General features: G+C 48.8%; 1 protein-coding gene across 1 annotated transcript in view; it reads right to left on the reverse strand.

Moving 5' to 3' along the window:
- Positions 1–20,411, reverse strand: part of LOC144790700 (solute carrier family 12 member 9-like) — a 525,473-nt gene that overhangs the window by 396,836 nt on the left and 108,226 nt on the right. The window lies entirely within an intron of this gene.

Raw genomic sequence — 20,411 nt, forward strand, 5'->3', positions numbered from 1 at the left:
ATTTCCTTGCCATCACCCATTCAGCTGGTCACCCTCTCCAGAGACTATGGGGCCACTGTGAGATTTATGAAACAAAGAGATTAAAAATATCAGCCATTTGTGACCGGAAAAATGCTTGATACATCCAGCGCCTAGTCCTTCACCCAATGTCCACTAATCTCAAGTAAAGTGTCATTTGGGTTCTGCACCCTGTCCACCCCAATTCAGGGCTGGGCCAAAGACTGGACCCTGCAACTAGAGTCTGAAGGGCACAGCAGAAACAGGATCTGTGCTGTTAAACTTTTTCACTCAATGTAGCGTGAGGCCTATGTACAGACTCTGCTCCCATAGATTGCTGGGTACAGACACAAATTGAGCCAGTGGAATGTTGGATTCATTGGCGTAACGAACCTTGAGGGGGCCTCCCTGCAAGGCAGCTCGGGGCCCCCCTCCGGGCTCAATCCAGAGCCCTGCAGCCAGAGTGCTGTGCTGATGGGGCCCCCTGGAGCTTGTGGCCCCCCCCGCACCGCAGGGGCTGCGGGGGCCTGTGTTACGCCCCTGGCTTGAATATATTCAGTGATGTCATCAATCAGTTTGATGGCCATATGATATGTGTGATGTCACCAGCAGTGTCACTCTGCACTTTATTTGTGAATTCAGCTGATATGTTATATGTGAGATTGAGAGGTACGATACTCAAAATAACTGGCAATATCAGTGGCTGCTCCTCCCCTCTGGCAGAGGAGCCCCCCCCCCAGCAGTATAAAGGAAATGAAAAAAATAAATATAATAAATCCTGATTTATTATCGTATTATTTTGTTTTGTGGCTGAGTCATGGGGCGGGGCTAATGGCATGACATGCATAGACAGGTGTGCTCTGCTAACTGTGCGCATGTCGGTTTGGCAGGCCGGCCAAACCGACATGAGCACTGATGCTCTCTCCAATCCAGCTGCGTTGCTGGGTTGGAGAGAGCAAGCACAGCCTCCCAGTCTTCCTGAGAGTGCAAATCGAGTTCGCACAGGCCAATCGTCAAGCTGCTCTTATGCAAGAGAGCAGCTTCAGGATTGGCCGCAGGGCAGTCTGGGAGCCTGTGCCTGGAGTGGGGCCATGAGAAGAGCAGAAGATCGACAAAGGGGGCAGGTACATTCTTTTTTTCCCCTTTATCTTTGTTGTCGTCGTCATCTCTTCCCACCCACCAGACTCACCACTTGCCTCTGATACCGGCCGCTACTGGGCAGTATTAAGTGGTTTCTAGGTTTTGGATTGGAACCATAGCACTCTTCATATAAGAATGTCTTAATAGACATTATATTCAAATGTAAGAAAAAAACTATAATCTCCCTTAAGCAACTTTTGTTTCAGTAAATTGTGAAATAGGAAGTGGCGTTCATCATAGAAAGTCCAAATTTGGGCCTATCTTCTCCTACTCCCATGGCATCAAGCATGGCTCAGTTCCTAGCTAGGGACCAGTACTGTCTAAGCCAAAGGTTTGCCTTAAATCTGGACTAGGAAAAAGATTACATAGGTTACACCACCCTACTAGAGGGATGGCTCCTGCACACTTCCACTCACTTAATACTCTTTTTTCCAGGTCCTGAAGAAGCACCAAGGATCTCTGCCCGAAACATGTGAACCCAATAAATATATAATTGTCTCCACATATATCTACACTTGACTACCTGGGGCCATTATAACCCTCTAATAGCACCAATCTTCGGGTTTATTACTTTTGACAGAGGAATTCACCCATTAAATTGACACAGCATTGATATCTTCTAGCCAATTTTAAATTCAATCACTTTCTCATGAGCACTTCCTCACATGCATCATACGGCGAGAATTTTCCAAAAGATCTCCGCAAAAGTGACCCTTCATGGGACCCGTAGGGCATTGCAACTCCGGCCAGCTGAGGAGTACCACCCTATGATGAAGCATGACATCCCTTGAAATGTGTGTGGGCAACTAGTAAGAGTCTCTGTGACTCTCCTATCTACACCCTAGACCGTTCCTCTTCTCCTCTTTTCTTTGTTAGGAACAGTGACTTCTCGTTTTGGCGAATACGACACGTTGGAGCACGGGCACTGGAAGTTTTTTCGCTCCCAGTCCCCCTCCTCTCTTTTGTTAGAGTTAAAGATTACATAAGACATCAGTGGACTTTTTTAGCCATTATACAGCACTTGACCGTGGTTGTTCAGGGACATCCTGATTTCTAGTGACATCATCAAACAAACATTTGCAATACAAAAGGTCTCACATTTACAAGAGTTTGAGCTATTTGCATTGTAAATGACAATGCCTTTTATTTATGTTTTGGTTTTTAAAACCTAAATAAAAGGTATTGTCATTTAAAATGCCAACAGCTTAATCTCTCGCACATGCAAGACATATTGCATTACAAATGCTTGTTTGTAAAAGCGCCCCATGACGTGCTTTCACTTTAATGGCGGCCACATCCCTTTCTTTAGACGACTCGCAGCATCTGAAGAAAGGTGTGTGGCAGCCATTAAAGTGAAAACTCTATAGACGAGCCACATCTAAGGAAAGGGGTGTGGCTGACATTAATGTGAAAGCACTGCATGGGGCGCTTTTACAAAAAAAAGCATTTTTTTAAGTTAACAAATGTTTTTCTTTTTTGTTGTAAAAGCGCCCCATGCAGTGCTTTCACATTAATGTCAGCCACACCCCTTTCCTTAGACGTGGCTCGTCTATAGAAAGGTGATGGCTGCCATTAAGGTAAAAGCATGGTATGGAGTGCTTTTACAAATAAAAAGCATTTGTAAATCCGCATAGCATGTGCAGAAGTGCTGCTCTGTGCAGGGAGCATTTTAAAGATAAAAGCGGAGCATCCATGATCGGGCGCCTCGCTGTCATGAAAACAGGGTGGGTTTGAGAGAGCCTGTTGTGCCCCCAACAGCAGCTATATTAAGGACATTAAATAGTGCTCACAGACTGTAAATCAATCAGACCGTGTAACAACACAAGTAAAAAGTCCAGTCCTCATGGGAGGTTACAAATGCAGAGAAGGTGGTACTAAGGAAGGACTACTAAGCCTATTCATGAATCAAAAGCAATGATTTAGAAAGGACAGTAACAGGAGCCAATTGAAAATATGGGCAGAAAATGGGCAGAGTGTCATGATTTCTGGGTTCCCCCTCCCGTTTACCTGTTGCGTGTGTCTGTGTATACTGTCACTCGTGCGGGAGGCAGCTTTCCTCACTTCCGGCCTCGGCAGGTTAGCGTTTCAGCCTATGGCCGGAAGTACTGTTGCATCATCAGCGCTTCCGGGGAAGCCTGCTTATCAGATGCGGCTTCACCCGGTTACAGCGCTTCGTATACCAACTTTGTCCTGTTTCCTGTCCCCGGATTCCTTTCCATCGAGAACCGTTCCAACGGCCCAGGAGCACCTGCTTTGGTAGCCTATCTCCGTCCCAGCCGTGGTCACTCCAGCAGCGCAGGAGCGCTTATTACTCCTGAATCCTCGCACCTGAACTCCATGCTTCTCAGGTACCAGCGAGTACCACGCTAGGGTATATGGCGCAGGAGCGCTTGTGGGGGTTATCTTATGTTTAACGCAAGTGCGCTTATGATATTCTTTCCTTGGTGCATAGCGCAGGAGCGCTGAAAGTATTCCTTCTTTGGTTCTAGCGTAAGTGCGCTGGTAGTATTCTTTCCTTGGTGCATAGCGCAGGAGCGCGTACGACATTCTTTCTTTGATTCTAGCACAGGAGCGCGTACGACATTCTTTCTTTGATTCTAGCACAGGAGCGCGTATGACATTCTTTCTTTGGTTCTAGCTCAGAAGCGCGCATGACATTCTTTCCTTGGTGCATAGCGCTGGAGCGCTGAAAGTATTCCTTCTTTGGTCTAGCACAAGAGCACTGATAGTATTCTTTCCTTGGTGCATAGCGCAGGAGCGCTGGTAATATTCTTTCTTTGGTTCTAGCGCAGGCGCGCTTGGAACTATCTTTCCTTTTTCATTTGATGGTAGCACTGCTTCTGAGACTAAATAGGAGGTGAGCTGTTTTCCTACATGAGTGAATGTTTGTGAGTGGATGCCGGGTTAGCGTATTGTTGGTAACCAGTGTTCCCTTGTCTTCCGTCCAGCTGGCGCCCAAGGACTATCCAAACAGAGGGACGTCCACTACCTCCTACCCGACGCCATATTGATCCTAATTTATTGGCTACCATCCTCACTCCCATCCTTATCCTGGTTTTGTTCCTTATCCAGAATAGGGTAGGGTGGCTGTGGGGGCGATAGCTCGTGTCGTCTCTGCGAGAAATCTCCACAAGAAACAGATACTTGTGGGGAACCTGACACAGAGCTTCAAGTCCATACCTGAATACACAGCTAGCTTTCACTTGAAGAGGTAAGCGGCAGAGAAGTGGTTGTTGAACCAAAAGCAGTTTATACAGACCCCACACTAACACAGGCCCCCCGTTTGTTATCCACAGCCCCAGGTCCTGACGAGAACTCCAGAATTGAGGAGTTCGAAACGCGTAGACCTTCTCAGATCACGTTTCCTACGTAGAAGCCATAAGATATCTGAATACAACCTGAAAATAGAGGAGTTATATCACAAATGAGAATCTATGGTTTCATATTATGAAGTGTATATAAGTTGTATAAATTGTATGTTCTTTTAGACCGACAACTGCTTTGAGTGTTTGTGTAGTATGATGGATCATGCCCCCCAGTATGAATGAAGGATGAAAGAAAGGTTTTTCACAATTATTGCTTATGTATTGTTTATTTGTAATGTGCTTCAAAAAAACTATTTTTGTAACAAAAAATATCTTGAAAAATACGGAAAAGAGGAAAACTTGCAAATAAAATGCAAACTCACATGGATTAACCTGATGATAAGAGTCTCCCTTGCATTTAGTTATATTCAGATGCATGAAATGAAATAGGTATGTTGAAATTACTTGGCAGTATCGGCACTTCGTTTGGTAATAATAGTTCAGGCAGGGTTTGGCCTTACTGCACGGGAACCCATACCCAGTGGTGATTATACATACCTGAATACAGCATGGCTCGCAGCGCATGCGCTGCCCAAGCTCGACATAAAAAGGAAGGTTCTTTCAGAAGTGATCGCGCCCCCCATTAGTTAATGACCACCGGTACATTCTCCCACTCTCTGATTGGCCCCCCATCTCGTCAATCCTCAGCTGATGGGAAAGCAGATTGGGAGAAGAAAGCTGGGAGTGAGGTGTGTTGCTGTTTGCCTGCGCTTCTTCCCGCACCCGAGAGGTCTACTTGCGTGGACCCTACAACTACGAAGTAGCACAAAGAAGTGCACGGGCCACCCTGGAAATGGTGGCTTGCGTACTTCCTGTCCCTGCTCCAGCTGAGATCAAGAAGCTTTAGCCCTCTGCCTCTGAACACTGCCCTGCTGTGTAAGATCAACATCCTACTTCATGAGTTACAAGGCTTTCATTCTCTCTTCCCCTCGAGAAGGCCCACCCCCATCAGGAATGGATCATTAGAGGCAGCTTCGTCTGCCCTCGGTGACAAATGCAAAATTAACAGTTGACGGACAGAATGCTGAATAATGTCAAACCCTCACCCCAGTACGGAGATCTGGGCCTAAATCCATTGTTTGTTTTTCTCCCCATGCCATTCCAGTTCAAACCCAGCCATATGCAAATTAGTCTTGACCCTGCTCCACATGGGAACAGTCCAGCTAACAGCCGGCCAAGTCATCCCTGTACTGGAAACAAGCATCATGGGACCGGTTTCAGGCTTTCAGCCCTCATCAGCCAGGATAGCTTGACTCCAGTGGCATGGAGAGCACGGGACCCACATCTGGGCATATCCTTCCCACTCGGGATGACAAATACAAAAAGAACAATTGATGTACAGAATGCAGAACAATGTCATACATTCACCCCCGTACAGAGATCTGGGCATAAATCCACCGTTTTGTTGCTCACCATGCCATTCCAGTTCGAACCCAGCCATATGCAAATCAGTCTGACCCTGCTCCCCATGGGACCAGTCCAGCCTGAACTGCCAGGTCAGGTCTTCCCTGGACTGGAAACAAGCATCCTGGGGCAGGTTTTGGGATAACACCCCATATCAGCTAGGCTAGCTTGACTTCAGTGGCATGGAGAGCATGGGACCCACGTCTGGGCATACCCGTCCCACCCAGGGTGGCAAATGCAAACAGAACAATTGATGGACAGAATGCAGAACAATCTCAAACCGCGGTGAGGCGGAGAGCCTGGGAGGTGAAGATAGCTGCTGCATCCTCTCATGAGAGCTGAGCTGCCCTCGGAAGATGTCAGACATCACCTCAAGGATCTACTCACCACCTGCTTCTATCAGCCCCTATGTGGCATTTGCCAGTTTCCACCCACCCAAACAGTACCGCCCTATCTCAACACAAGCAGCAAGATCTGTTTCTACAGCTGATAGGGCGCGGCAATGAGCACTCAATCCCACTCCAGGCCAGAGAGAACTGTGCACCAAATAACAACCAAGACATTTAAATTACAACATCCAGAAAGGCAGCAGCGGTGTGACGTTAATAGTCTTAAAATCCTGGTGTAATGTGACCAGAGTTAATCGCCTGCTCAGCCAACCCTCCATTTGAAACCCATTTGCAGATGTTTTCGATCCGGGTTCAACAGTTTTTAGGCAATTTTCTCAAATGTTATTCCGGCACACCTGTTCTCCTGCAAGAAGAGAGTGCAGCCAGCTCTGCATTAGCATCACAAAGTGGTCCTAATGGATTCGGGTTGTTATTTTCAGCATCTGCTGGGGAAGGAGGGTGAGGCAGGGAGAGACTGCTGTGCTGAGTGGGCTTCTGGAGGCCTGTCCTGCAGTGCACAGGGGCCGGTACTGACAGGGTACGGTGCTGCACTGCACAGGGAGTGTTATGGGTGAAGAACAGTAACCTTTCCTGCAGGGAGGTGCTGCAGCCTTTAGAGAGGTGAGGTGACTCCCCTACTGCTCAGAGGGGCTGTGGCTAGAAGAATGTAGGAGCTGGCCCTGTGGTGCACACGTACAGATGCTGGAAGAGTGTAGGACGTGGCCTTGCAGTGCACAGGCACTGCAGCAGGAGCAGTGTAGGACATGGCCTTGCAGTGCACAGGTCAAGCAGCTGGAGCAGTATAGGACGTGGCCCTGCAGTGCACAGGTCCTGCAGCTGGAGCAGTATAGGACGTGGCCCTGCAGTGCACAGGTCCTGCAGCTGGAGCAGTGTAGGACATGGCCCTGCAGTGCACAGGTGCTGCAGCTGGAGCAGTATAGGACATGGCCCTGCAGTGCACAGGCGCTGCAGCAGGAGCAGTGTAGGACATGACACTGCAGTGCCCAGGTCCAGCAGCTGGAGCAGTATAGGACATGGCCCTACAGTGCACAGGTCCAGCAGCTTGAGCAGTATAGGGCATGGCCCTGCAGTGCACAGGTCCTGCAGCTGGAGCAGTATAGGACGTGGCCCTGCAGTGCACAGGTCCTGCAGCTGGAGCAGTATAGGACGTGGCCCTGCAGTGCACAGGTCCTGCAGCTGGAGCAGTGTAGGACGTGGCCCTGCAGTGCACAGGTCCTGCAGCAGGAGCAGTGTAGGACATGACACTGCAGTGCCCAGGTCCAGCAGCTGGAGCAGTATAGGACATGGCCCTACAGTGCACAGGTCCAGCAGCTTGAGCAGTATAGGGCATGGCCCTGCAGTGCACAGGTCCCATAGCAGGAGGTGTATAGGACAAGGCCTTGCAGTGCACTGGTCCCGCAGCTGGAGCAGTATAGGACAAGGCCTTGCAGTGCACAGGTCCCGCAGCTGGAGCAGTATAGGACATGGCCCTGCAGTGCACAGGTGCTGCAGCTGGAGCAGTATAGGACACGGCCTTGCAGTGCACTGGTCCCGCAGCTGGAGCAGTATAGGAAACGGCACTGCAGTGCACAGGTCCCGCAGCTGGAGCAGTATAGGACACGGCCTTGCAGTGCACTGGTCCCGCAGCTGGAGCAGTATAGGACACGGCCTTGCAGTGCACTGGTCCAGCAGCTGGAGCAGTATAGGACATGGCCCTGCAGTGCACAGGTGCTGCAGCTGGAGCAGTATAGGACACGGCCTTGCAGTGCACTGGTCCCGCAGCTGGAGCAGTATAGGAAACGGCACTGCAGTGCACAGGTCCCGCAGCTGGAGCAGCATAGGACATGGCCCTGCAGTGCACAGGTCCCGCAGCTGGAGCAGTATAGGACATGGCCTTGCAGTGCACAGGTCCCACAGCTGGAGCAGTATAGGACATGGCCCTGCAGTGTACAGGTGCCACAGCTGGAGCAGTATAGGACGTGGCCCTGCAGTGCACAGGTCCCGCAGCTGGAGCAGTATAGGACATGGCCCTGCAGTGCACAGGTCCCACAGCTGGAACAGTATAGGACATGGCCCTGCAGTGTACAGGTGCCACAGCTGGAGCAGTATAGGACATGGCACTGCAGTGCACAGGTCCTGCAGCTGGAGGAGTACAGGGCACGGTCCTGCAGTGCACAGGTCCCGCAACTGGAGCAGTACAGGACACGGCACTGCAGTGCACAGGTGCTGCAGCTGGAGCAGTATTGGACATGGCCCTGCAGTGCACAGGTCCTGCAGCCGCAGCAGTACAGGACATGGCCTTGTAGTGCACATGTACCACAGCTGGAGGGGTACAAGACATGTTGCTGCAGTGCACAGGTCCTGCAGCTGAAGCAGTATATGACATGGCCCTGCAGTGCACAGGTCCTGCAGCTGAGGAGTACAGAACACGGCCCTGTGGTGCCCAGGTGCTGCAGCTGGAGCAGTATAGGACATGGCCCTGCCGTGCACAGGCACTGCAGATGGAGCAGTATGGGACATAGCCCTGCAGTGCACAGGTCCCACAGCTGGAGAAGTATAAGACATGGCCCTGAAATGCACAGGTCCTGCAGTTGTAGCAGTGTAGGACACGGCCCTGCACTGCACAGCCAGTGCAGCAGCATAGGACATGGCCCTGCAGTGCAAAGGCGCTGCAGCAGCATAGGACTTAGCCCTACACTCTACAGACACTGCAGCTGGAGCAGTATAGGACATGCACCTGCAGTGTACATGCGCTGCAGCTGGAGCAGTATAGGACATGGCCCTGCAGTGCACAGGCGCTGCAGCTGGAGCAGTATAGGACATGGCCCTGCAGTGCACAGTCGCTGCAGCAGGAGCAGTATAGGACATGGCCCTGCAGTGCACAGGCACTGCAGCAGGAGCAGTGTAGGACATGGCCCTGCAGTGCACAGGTGCTGCAGCTGGAGCAGTATAGGACACGGCCTTGCAGTGCACTGGTCCCGCAGCTGGAGCAGTATAGGACAAGGCCTTGCAGTGCACAGGTCCCGCAACTGGAGCAGTATAGGACATGGCCCTGCAGTGCACAGGTGCTGCAGCTGGAGCAGTATAGGACACGGCCTTGCAGTGCACTGGTCCCGCAGCTGGAGCAGTATAGGAAACGGCACTGCAGTGCACAGGTCCCGCAGCTGGAGCAGTATAGGACACGGCCTTGCAGTGCACTGGTCCCGCAGCTGGAGCAGTATAGGACACGGCCTTGCAGTGCACTGGTCCAGCAGCTGGAGCAGTATAGGACATGGCCCTGCAGTGCACAGGTGCTGCAGCTGGAGCAGTATAGGACACGGCCTTGCAGTGCACTGGTCCCGCAGCTGGAGCAGTATAGGAAACGGCACTGCAGTGCACAGGTCCCGCAGCTGGAGCAGCATAGGACATGGCCCTGCAGTGCACAGGTCCCGCAGCTGGAGCAGTATAGGACATGGCCTTGCAGTGCACAGGTCCCACAGCTGGAGCAGTATAGGACATGGCCCTGCAGTATACAGGTGCCACAGCTGGAGCAGTATAGGACGTGGCCCTGCAGTGCACAGGTCCCGCAGCTGGAGCAGTATAGGACATGGCCCTGCAGTGCACAGGTCCCACAGCTGGAACAGTATAGGACATGGCCCTGCAGTGTACAGGTGCCACAGCTGGAGCAGTATAGGACATGGCACTGCAGTGCACAGGTCCTGCAGCTGGAGGAGTATAGGGCACGGTCCTGCAGTGCACAGGTCCCGCAACTGGAGCAGTACAGGACACGGCACTGCAGTGCACAGGTGCTGCAGCTGGAGCAGTATTGGACATGGCCCTGCAGTGCACAGGTCCTGCAGCCGCAGCAGTACAGGACATGGCCTTGTAGTGCACATGTACCACAGCTGGAGGGGTACAAGACATGTTGCTGCAGTGCACAGGTCCTGCAGCTGAAGCAGTATATGACATGGCCCTGCAGTGCACAGGTCCTGCAGCTGAGGAGTACAGAACACGGCCCTGTGGTGCCCAGGTGCTGCAGCTGGAGCAGTATAGGACATGGCCCTGCCGTGCACAGGCACTGCAGATGGAGCAGTATGGGACATAGCCCTGCAGTGCACAGGTCCCACAGCTGGAGAAGTATAAGACATGGCCCTGCAATGCACAGGTCCTGCAGTTGTAGCAGTGTAGGACACGGCCCTGCACTGCACAGCCACTGCAGCAGCATAGGACATGGCCCTGCAGTGCAAAGGCGCTGCAGCAGCATAGGACTTAGCCCTACACTCTACAGACACTGCAGCTGGAGCAGTATAGGACATGCACCTGCACTGTACATGCGCTGCAGCTGGAGCAGTATAGGACATGGCCCTGCAGTGCACAGGCGCTGCAGCTGGAGCAGTATAGGACATGGCCCTGCAGTGCACAGTCGCTGCAGCAGGAGCAGTATAGGACATGGCCCTGCAGTGCACAGGCACTGCAGCAGGAGCAGTGTAGGACATGGCCCTGCAGTGCACAGGTGCTGCAGCTGGAGCAGTATAGGACATGGCCCTGCAGTGCACAGGTCCTGCAGTTGGATCAGTGTAGGACATGGCCCTGCAGTGCACAGGTGCTGCAGCTGGAGCAGTATAGGACATGGCCCTGCAGTGCACAGGTCCTGCAGTTGGATCAGTGTAGGACATGGCCCTGCAGTGCACAGGCGCTGCAGCTGGAGGAGTATAGGACATGGCCCTGCAATGCACAGGTCCTGCAGTTGGAGCCGTGTAGGACATGGCCCTGCAGTGCACAGGTGCTGCAGCTGGAGCAGTATAGGACATGGCCCTGCAGTGCACAGGTCCTGCAGTTGGATCAGTGTAGGACATGGCCCTGCAGTGCACAGGTGCTGCAGCTGGAGCAGTATAGGACATGGCCCTGCAGTGCACAGGTCCTGCAGTTGGATCAGTGTAGGACATGGCCCTGCAGTGCACAGGTGCTGCAGCTGGAGGAGTATAGGACATGGCCCTGCAATGCACAGGTCCTGCAGTTGGAGCCGTGTAGGACATGGCCCTGCAGTGCACAGGCGCTGCAGTTGGAGCAGTGTAGGACATGGCCCTGCAGTGCACAGGCGCTGCAGCTGGAGCAGCATAGGACATGGCCCTGCAGTGCACAGGTCCCGCAGCTGGAGCAGTATAGGACACGGCACTGCAGTGCACTGGTCCCGCAGCTGGAGCAGCATAGGACATGGCCCTGCAGTGCACAGGCGCTCCAGCTGGAGCAGTGTAGGACCTTGGCCCTGCAGTGCACAGACGCTGCAGCTGGAGCAGTATAGGACATGGCCCTGCAGTGCACAGGCGCTGCAGCTGGAGCAGTATAGGACATGGCCCTGCAGTGCACAGGCGCTGCAGCTGGAGCAGTATAGGACATGGCCCTGCAGTGCACAGACGCTGCAGCTGGAACCCCCCTAATCCGACATTAACAGGAAGCGGTAGTGCAACTTTCATAGATTTTATCTTTGTTTCAATCCCTTTCTTCCAATTTCTTTTGGATTTTATCATTGACGATAATATTTTTAGTGATCATAACCCATTGTGTATATCGACTGTATGACTGGGACTTGGAAAATCCCAAATGTTAGCCTCTAGGGGGTAATTAAGGGCAACAGATCAAGGTAGAAGGCTAGGGTGGGATCAGATTACCCCTGACTTCTTCTATAAGTCTCTCATGATTGAATGCCAGAGGGAAATTGATATCTGTACCACAGGGTGGGACAAGGAGGTGAGGTGTTAAAAGCATTCTCAGCCATCTCGCTTTCCATTGGAGGCTAAAGGCGCCGCCCTTGAATTCAAAAGCTCGAGGCATAAGATATTTTGATCATAGCTGTTCCGGCACGGCTATCAACTTGAGGGGGGCCCTGGGGACTTGACCCAATGGCACTGCCCTAGTAAAAGAGTGCAGAGGTATATATAAAGCTGAACTAGCAAGACGTAAGGCCGAGCTTAAGGATGAGGCATGGACTAAGCTCACTGAGGCCTGCACCTCGAAAAACAGCACTCAGTTTTGGAGTGTTGTCAACAGCCCTTTTGTGGCAGGGGAGCACCCATAGGCCCTCGATCAGGGGCGTAACACAGGCCCCCGCAGCCCCCGCGGTGTGGGGGGGGCCCCAAGCTCCAGGGGTCCCCCTCGGCACTGCACTCTGGACGGAGAGCACCTGATTGAACTCAGAGGGGGCCCTCTACGTACCTTGCAGGGAGGCCCCCTCAATTTTCATTACGCCAGTGCCCTCGATGCACACATCACTGAAGAGGAATGGGTGACTCATTTCCAGGTTATGTTGGGCAGCCCATCCGAATCTAACATCTCCAGTGGTCGAGGGAGGTCGGCCCTTGTTATTACAGCAGAGGAAGTCAGTAATGGTATTGCAGGCTTATCTATGAAGAAGGCCCGATGGTATCCCCCCCGGACCTTTTTATATCTAACTCGCAACTGTGGGTACCCGTCCTTACTACTGTCATAAATGCAGCAATCAGGGATGTTTCACCCCGTATATGGTCCATATCTATGGATGTATGACGTTACAACGCATACTTTTACAACGCATACCTTTACAACGCATTTTTTTACAACGCAACATCCATTACAACGCATGCCATTACAACAAATTTTTTAAAACTACCTTTACAACTCATTCCATTACAACGCATACTACCTTTACAACGCATACCATTACAACGCATACATTAAATTGTATGTATGGTAAGTATTGGATAGTGTAGGGGTAGAATTTACTATTCTAACTCCAGGGGGGTGTAGCAGTAGGGTAAGTGTTGGATAGCGTAGGGGTAAAAAGTACTATTCTAAGTCCAGGGGGTGCAACAGTAGGGTAAGTGTTGGATAGTGCAGGGGTAAAAATTACTATTCTAACTCCAGGGGGTGCAACAGTAGGGTAAGTGTTGGTAGTGTAAGGGTACTATGCGTTGTAATGGTATGCGTTGTAATGGCATGCGTTGTAGTGGTATGCATTGTAGTGTCAGGCGTTGTAATGGTTGCGTTGTAAAAGTTTCGTTGTAATGGTGGTGCGTTGTAAAAGTTGCGTTGTAAAGGTTGTTTCCCATATCTACCGTTGTCCCAGTTTTCAAAAAGGGAAATAGGGACAGCACACTGTTACAGGCCGATATCGCTGCTGGACTCTTCTGTTAAAGTGGTGGGTCACATCCTGTTGGATAGGTTATCTAGTTGGGCGGATGCGAACAACGTTTTAACTGACATCCAATATTATTTTCGCCCAGGGTGGTCGACAGTCGACCAATAATTTAATTTACACATGATTGTCAGTAAATATTCCATTGTTCGATCAGGTAGGATATATTTGGCCTTCAAGGACTTGCCCTCCGCTTTTGATTGTGCAAATAGAAAAAAGCTATGGGAGACCCTATTGATTATGGGCGTAGACAAAGACATTGTCTTATTTTTACGTGAGCTTCATAGGGATACAAAAGCGGAGGTATGGTACACGAGAGGTTGTAAGGTTACTCGTCAATTTCCAATTGAGGGAGGGGTCCAACAGGGATGCATTTTGGCCCCCTTTTTATTGAACTTATATATTACTAGTTTGGAGAAAGTTTTAGTCGACACACAGACAGATTTCCCTAAGGTGGGACAGCGGGGTTTGCCCGTATTATTATATGCAGATGACACGGTCCTAATGGCCTAGACCGCGAGGGATTTGCAAACCTTTCTTACCTCCTTTGTAAAGTTTACGGAGGGCCGGGATACGTTAGTCAATGATGCCAAGTCATATGTGATGCAGGTGGGGTCACGTTTAAAAAAAAAAATAATTTCAGGGTTGGGGCTTTCCAGTCCCCAAGACCAGCACTTTTTTGTATTTGGGGGTTACGCTGGATGCCAAACTCAACTGGGGCCCCTTGAGAAGTAAAAAGAAAGGAGATTTTTTTAATGAGTAACTTAGCAATTTTTTATTTTGCCTCCTGAATAGGTAATAAACCCATGGGTGAACTTTTGAAGATCTATAGAGCAAAATGTTTAACTCGGGAATCTTATGGCAGTTAAATGTGGGGCTATATTGCACTGGAGAAGCTACAAAGATCTGAAAATGTGTTTAAGAGACGTCGCCTATGTGTTCCACAGGGAACCCCCGCATTCATCGTACATGAGGAGACGGGTCTGCCTTACCTGAAAGATACGTTGTCGTTTTGGCCGCTTTCTCATTGGCTCATAGTCTGGTTGAACAAGGGGACTGCTCTAAATAGAGAGATCCTAGTGGATTCTATAGCTTTGGACCATACCCTCCACATTCCTTGGTTAAAATACATCCGGGATGAATTTAAGACCCTTGGTAGGGTGGATCTCTATAGCAATCCGAACTCAATTGAAAGAAAATATCTTCCTTGGGCCAAGGAGACTTTCTTTTAGACAGCGGCTGGTGAATAGGGAAGAGTGTGAACTAATGAAGCCCAGTATACATAAATATATTATTCTTAAGACTGTACCCACAATAGAACCGTATCTCCTAGGGCTTCCCACAGCATATGACCATTTTTTATTAACAACATTTAGTTTTAATTTATTCCCCCTTCTCCTCGCCAACCCACGGGGGAGTAGAAAAGGTGAGATCCTGTTGCCATGAGGGTGTGATGGCAAATCCCCTCAGAATATGATTATTTTTTTTATGTTCTGTGGTTACTAAGAGGTGCCGAGGAAAATGTTTGTAATCCCCTTCTTAAAACAAGCAAACTTTACGCAAGTGCACCCAGCTTTTATCTTTTTAGCCATGCTTTCAGGGTCCACTTTATGGCATGTTCTTAGTTTTTTTAAAGGCTGCAGTTAGGCTCAGATCTAGCTGCGACTACATTTCATTTATAATGTAGCCCTGAAAGAGTGATCATTCAAGCTTTTTATATATATTATGTGGATTTGTTTAATGTTTTTTGTACCTTATTATGAATTGTAACCATTTATCATAGATATTCATAGATGGGATTCTACCGCTATAATGTAACTTGGACTTTCATGGTTTTTATACAAAAGCCAAATAAAGTATTTTGAATTGAATTGAATACTTAAAACTCAGTGACAGATATGAATGACCATCAGCCATGCCGGCAAGGCAGACAGATCTCCTCCAGCTGCGCTCCATGGTATCCCGCCAGCTAGTAAGTACACGTGGGAGACGTTGGAGATAAGTAGGGTGTAAGGGAAAGACAGCAGAGGAGCTTTATGACCTCTGTATAGGTTGGCCTGGCTCAACACATGCATACAGACCATGGCATGATCAGCATCCCTGGACATCTGAGGACACCCCCTGTCCAGTGGACCAATGGCAAATTTTCATAATGTTCAATCACTATGTCATAATTCAAAATTAGATTAATTGGACGTCAAGAGTATCCAGGGCAATGGAAGCTATCCCTGGTTCATTGTCGCTGTCGCTGAACACAAGAATTATGACAGCACCAGGGACATAAAGGTAACAGAGCACGAAGAACCTGTGGTGTCCACCCCTTGAACTTCTTTAAGGCACTTCACCTGGAAATAGGAGGCTACTGACAGACGGGAGGAGACATTTACAATATCGTTGGGGGTCAATAGGTATGTGATGTTATATCACAGCAAACTGGTACGCGGGCCTTCTTATTGCAAACAACAAAGTTCACAGATTGGTGGGTCAGTGTAGAGAACAAACTACAGACAAAAATACAAGTGGATTCTTAAAAACAGACACAGGCTTGATCAGAGAGAAACAAACTAGATTCCAGATCACTTTAAGAAGTATAACATCTTGATATGAGCCCCACCTTTGTCAAAAACAAGTGACTTTGTGCTGAAGAAGATATTACATTGTGCATCACAGATAAAGACATCATGGAGACAATTTCCAGAGGATGGGAGGGCCCAGGTGAGAGTCAGAGGTCTTCTCAGGCACCCAATGGGAGTCCTGTTCACAAAGGCCATGCAGCTGGAGTGCCCTGGTCTGGGAGCGGGGAGTGGAGGGACCCTCTAAAGTTGGAGCTAGAGCTCGGTGGGGAGATTAGGTACCTAGAGAGGGGGGTGACCTGGGGAGGATGAGGTCACAACAGAAGCAGAGGGAACAACCTACCTCCATGTCTCATTTTGGCTAGCCAGAGAACATTCTGTGAAACAGAGATGAGGCTAGATAGTTACTGGTTTCTTCTAGATAGTGAGTATCCTTGCTCGGCTAGTGCGAGCTTTGAGATGAGTAAGCGCAAGGGATCCCTATACACGTGTGTGGATCAGAATGTTACTTAAATAGGCACTCTGCAGAGGAAACTTTGAAAAGATCCACAAAAAAGAAAACCAGACACATGCCTCTCAAAACATCCGATTTACCAGTGCTTAATTAAAATATACATAAAAAAATGTATTAACTAAACGAGTGCCAGGGCCCAACATATTGCTCAGGATGCCACGTAGGAGGCTGATAGCTCCACCCACTGCCCTTCCCAGTGCTGCCAAATGCCTATATCAACTCTACCTCTTAACCATCACACACCCAAATATGCGACAATTTGGACCTTTTCGGGTCACTTTAAGATGTAGCATTGACCTGGGTGCGATGGTATTATTTTTTAAAGCTTGAAAAGGGCTAAACACTCTGCTTATGTTAAAAAAGAAAGACCGACAGCTCCACCCTTTGGTAGATAAATATGTGGTGGTGTTAACTAATGCTCATGCTGAGTACCAGCAACCACTGGCACAAATTAAGCACTGGATTTACTCCTTCCCACTTCTCTCTAAAGCGTTGTGTAGCAATAGAAGCTCCAGTCCTTGGGGATTAGAGCAAAGCAGTCCCACTCTGGACAGACGTGGGGATGATGTGATTATTCCGCATTGTTTCAATTGTGTGCCACTGAACAGTGGGTCATTTTGAAAAAATGTGCCACTTACACAATATTACAACCCTGGGCAGAGTGCTGCAGAATCCATTATGTGTACAGAAAATCACAAGCAAACAACAACCTTTCTCCAAACCAGCAGGCGTGCTGCAATATTTGTCAAGAAAAACTTTGGTCATCTACACAACACAGGAGCAGCCATGTAATCCGACTTGAGGCCATAACATGATCAAAGGACAGAATACATAGCTAAGCCTTTCCTTGCTCTGCTCCAAGAATCTGGAACAACTCGCGACCAGACGAACTACCTAAAGCTCTCTGAAAACCCACTTTTTCAAGAAAAACCTCATTCATATTTAAGTCTTGGGATGAATCACATCATCTGGTGGTTTGCTTTGTCCTGCTCCCAACGAATCCCACATCCCTCCACTTCTGTGGTGTCTCCTCTACTCCCAAGCCCTCGTCCCTCCTCCTCTGTGGTGTCCCCTCTAGCCAGACTAGCTTGACTCCAGTGGCATGGAGAGCACAGGACCCACATCTGGGCATACCCGTCCCACTCGGGTGACAAATGCAAAAAGAACAATTGATGGACAGAATGTTGAAAAGTGTCAAACATAAAAACGTGCACCCCAGTACAGAGATCTGGGTGTAAATCACCAGCAGCACTTATTGCATAGGTGGTCTGCACACAAACTGAAATGTATACAATTCTGCACCTTGAATGTTCAGCATGAAGTAATAGGGCCTTGTATATCAGATGCAGGGCCTAGACTGATTTGCATATGGCTGGATTTAAACTGGAATGGCAGGAGGAGCACAAAACAATGGCTTTAGGACCAGATCTCTGTACTGGGGGGAATGTATGACATTGTTGAACACTCTATCCATCAATTGTTCTTTTTGCACCTATATCATAAGGCGCCAAACTGCCCTGCTGTTGCAATTCCTATGGCTCCTAGGGGATACAAATACACGTCAAAGAGAGTGACAAGGTCTGCAGACCATCAGCCATGCTGGCCAGGCAAATCTTCTCCCACTGGGCGCAATGTCATCCTGGCACAACCGGTGACGTTACCAGCAGGCAAGGTGTCAGAGAACAACGGAGGAGCTCCATTGCATCTGTTGGTGGGCGCAACTCAACATATGCGGATAACCTGCATCAGGAAAGTGGCAAAGTGGGTATCTGTGGGCATCAGAGGATGGCTTCAGTCTATCGCTTGTGTCCAACATTTGTCTACAAGAGATGGATCAATGTTGCATCTTCATGGTAGCCACAGATGGTGTAAATGATTCCAAATGTAACTTAATTCATGGACATCATTTGAAGCCATCTAGAGGCAACCACTTCTCCCACTGGCTTCACCTCTGCTTCCATGACAGAAGGAGGAACATAGGGCTAACAAAGCAGGAATCGTCTTCTCTACAATATATGGGTTGTATTACTTGCTCTTCCATTAGCTCCTCAGGGATGAGAGGACACTATTATGACACCATCAGAAGTCAAAGCACCTGTGATGCTTCTTCAGCTGCACAGTGTAGTTTGGTGAATTAACACTCATGTTCTTATGGTCTAATGGTCTATAAAAGTACCCCAGATGGGTATGCTCAAAATCTGCCCTGTAAGTGGCCCGCTCATGGGTAACGTTGAATGCGCCTGGCATACGGCTCGAAGGGGGGATTGCACATTTGGTGATGAACTTACAGTTAACTAAGCTTAACTTGGTGTTTAAAGAGCTTTGGTCAAATTGCATGTTTTCTACAAATGAATAATCACGATTAATCATGGGCCACAAAAAAATAATCTAATTTATGGGCCACAGCTTTTTTTATTTGATTACTGGGCCCAGATCTCTTAATGAGATTGAAGAGGTTTTGATGGGTGCCACACACCAAGTCACAAAGGTGAGATATTCAAAATTCAATTGGGATTTTAAAATACAAGAAAACTGAATTATTAAAGATTTTGTTTTATTTTAATACTCATTTCGCTTGGATATTCTGAAAACCTGATGGGATTTGACTATTCAGTGTGTCAGCGAGCCCAGCTGTAGGATCCAGGGATGTCCCAGGAAAGAATATTACTGCAGGCGAGGACGGTCAACATCAATTGAAGCGCCAATGGGTCATATCCCCAATTTTCCATTGTAAGGTAAAATCTTGAAAAAGGTTATTTCTACGGGTGGGCGGATCTCGCAAAATTTCACTCAGTGGAATTACATAAAAACTCTGCGAGATTCCAGGGAGGTTCACCAACAGGTGAAAAATATGCACGTCCTGCAGCTCACACTCCAATTTAGCACTGGTAGCGTGAACAGCATCATATGGTGTGCAGGATAGTTGACCATTCAAGTTGATTTCCCTGTCGATCGAGTAGAAAATCTACTTGAGAAGCAGCCCTCTGACCACAACCGCTCATGAATGCCCACATAAGAAAATGACGTTGGGGATGTTAAATCTTGCCCGCACTCGCCAGCTCGCATTTCTGGAGCTTTGTGGGAAAAGCAACACTTGGCGAGTGGCGGAATTTGCCTTGAGCCCGCATTGTCGCTAATTTCCACCAGTTCCGAGGGCGGAATGAAACATTCCGCAGACCTGTAGTTATTGCATTGCAGAAAATTACCCTGTAGACCTTTTTAATCACATCAAACAAAGTTCATAGACCAGACACTTACTGCAGAGAACTGAATCCAGTAAAAAACACAACAGTTTACTCAAAAAATAAACTGTTTTTGTGAAAAGGAAATAAAATATGTTTGCATATTACTTTTAAGAATTAGATAAAAGCATGCTTGAACCACTCCTTTAAGAAAAAAGTACAGTGAGTTGTAGAAGAGAACACAATGTATCATCATAGGGAAAGATAGGCGGACATAGCTAGGAGATGTCCAGATGGTGTGAGGGGCCTAGGATACAGCCTGGGTTTATCTTAGGGGTCTAAAGGAAGTCCTGTTCATACAAATAATATATCTCCACCACTGCTTGTTTTAGGGCAGAGCCTCTAACAGCCCAACTATTTACTCAAATTAATGGGAGATGCAACAGAGTAAAGCACCATTGATGGGTGACTGTGGTCTTGATGAATTACACTCAGGAAGCAGAACTTGTTTAGGAGGAACTTCTGAGTGACCTTTCACCGCCAGTGATGCAACCAACATGTCCGCTTCACGCGCCATGACAAGGATTGTGATCCTCTGCAAAAGTGACTCTGGACTACAAGATCAGTATCTTCCTATCCAGGGATTTAAAAAAGGGGAAATAAATCTCTATAAGAGTGGGTACATGGCGAGAGGTAT

This window comes from Lissotriton helveticus, chromosome 11 (assembly GCF_964261635.1).
Source record: "Lissotriton helveticus chromosome 11, aLisHel1.1, whole genome shotgun sequence".
In the NCBI taxonomy this organism is placed as follows: Eukaryota; Metazoa; Chordata; class Amphibia; order Caudata; family Salamandridae; genus Lissotriton; species Lissotriton helveticus.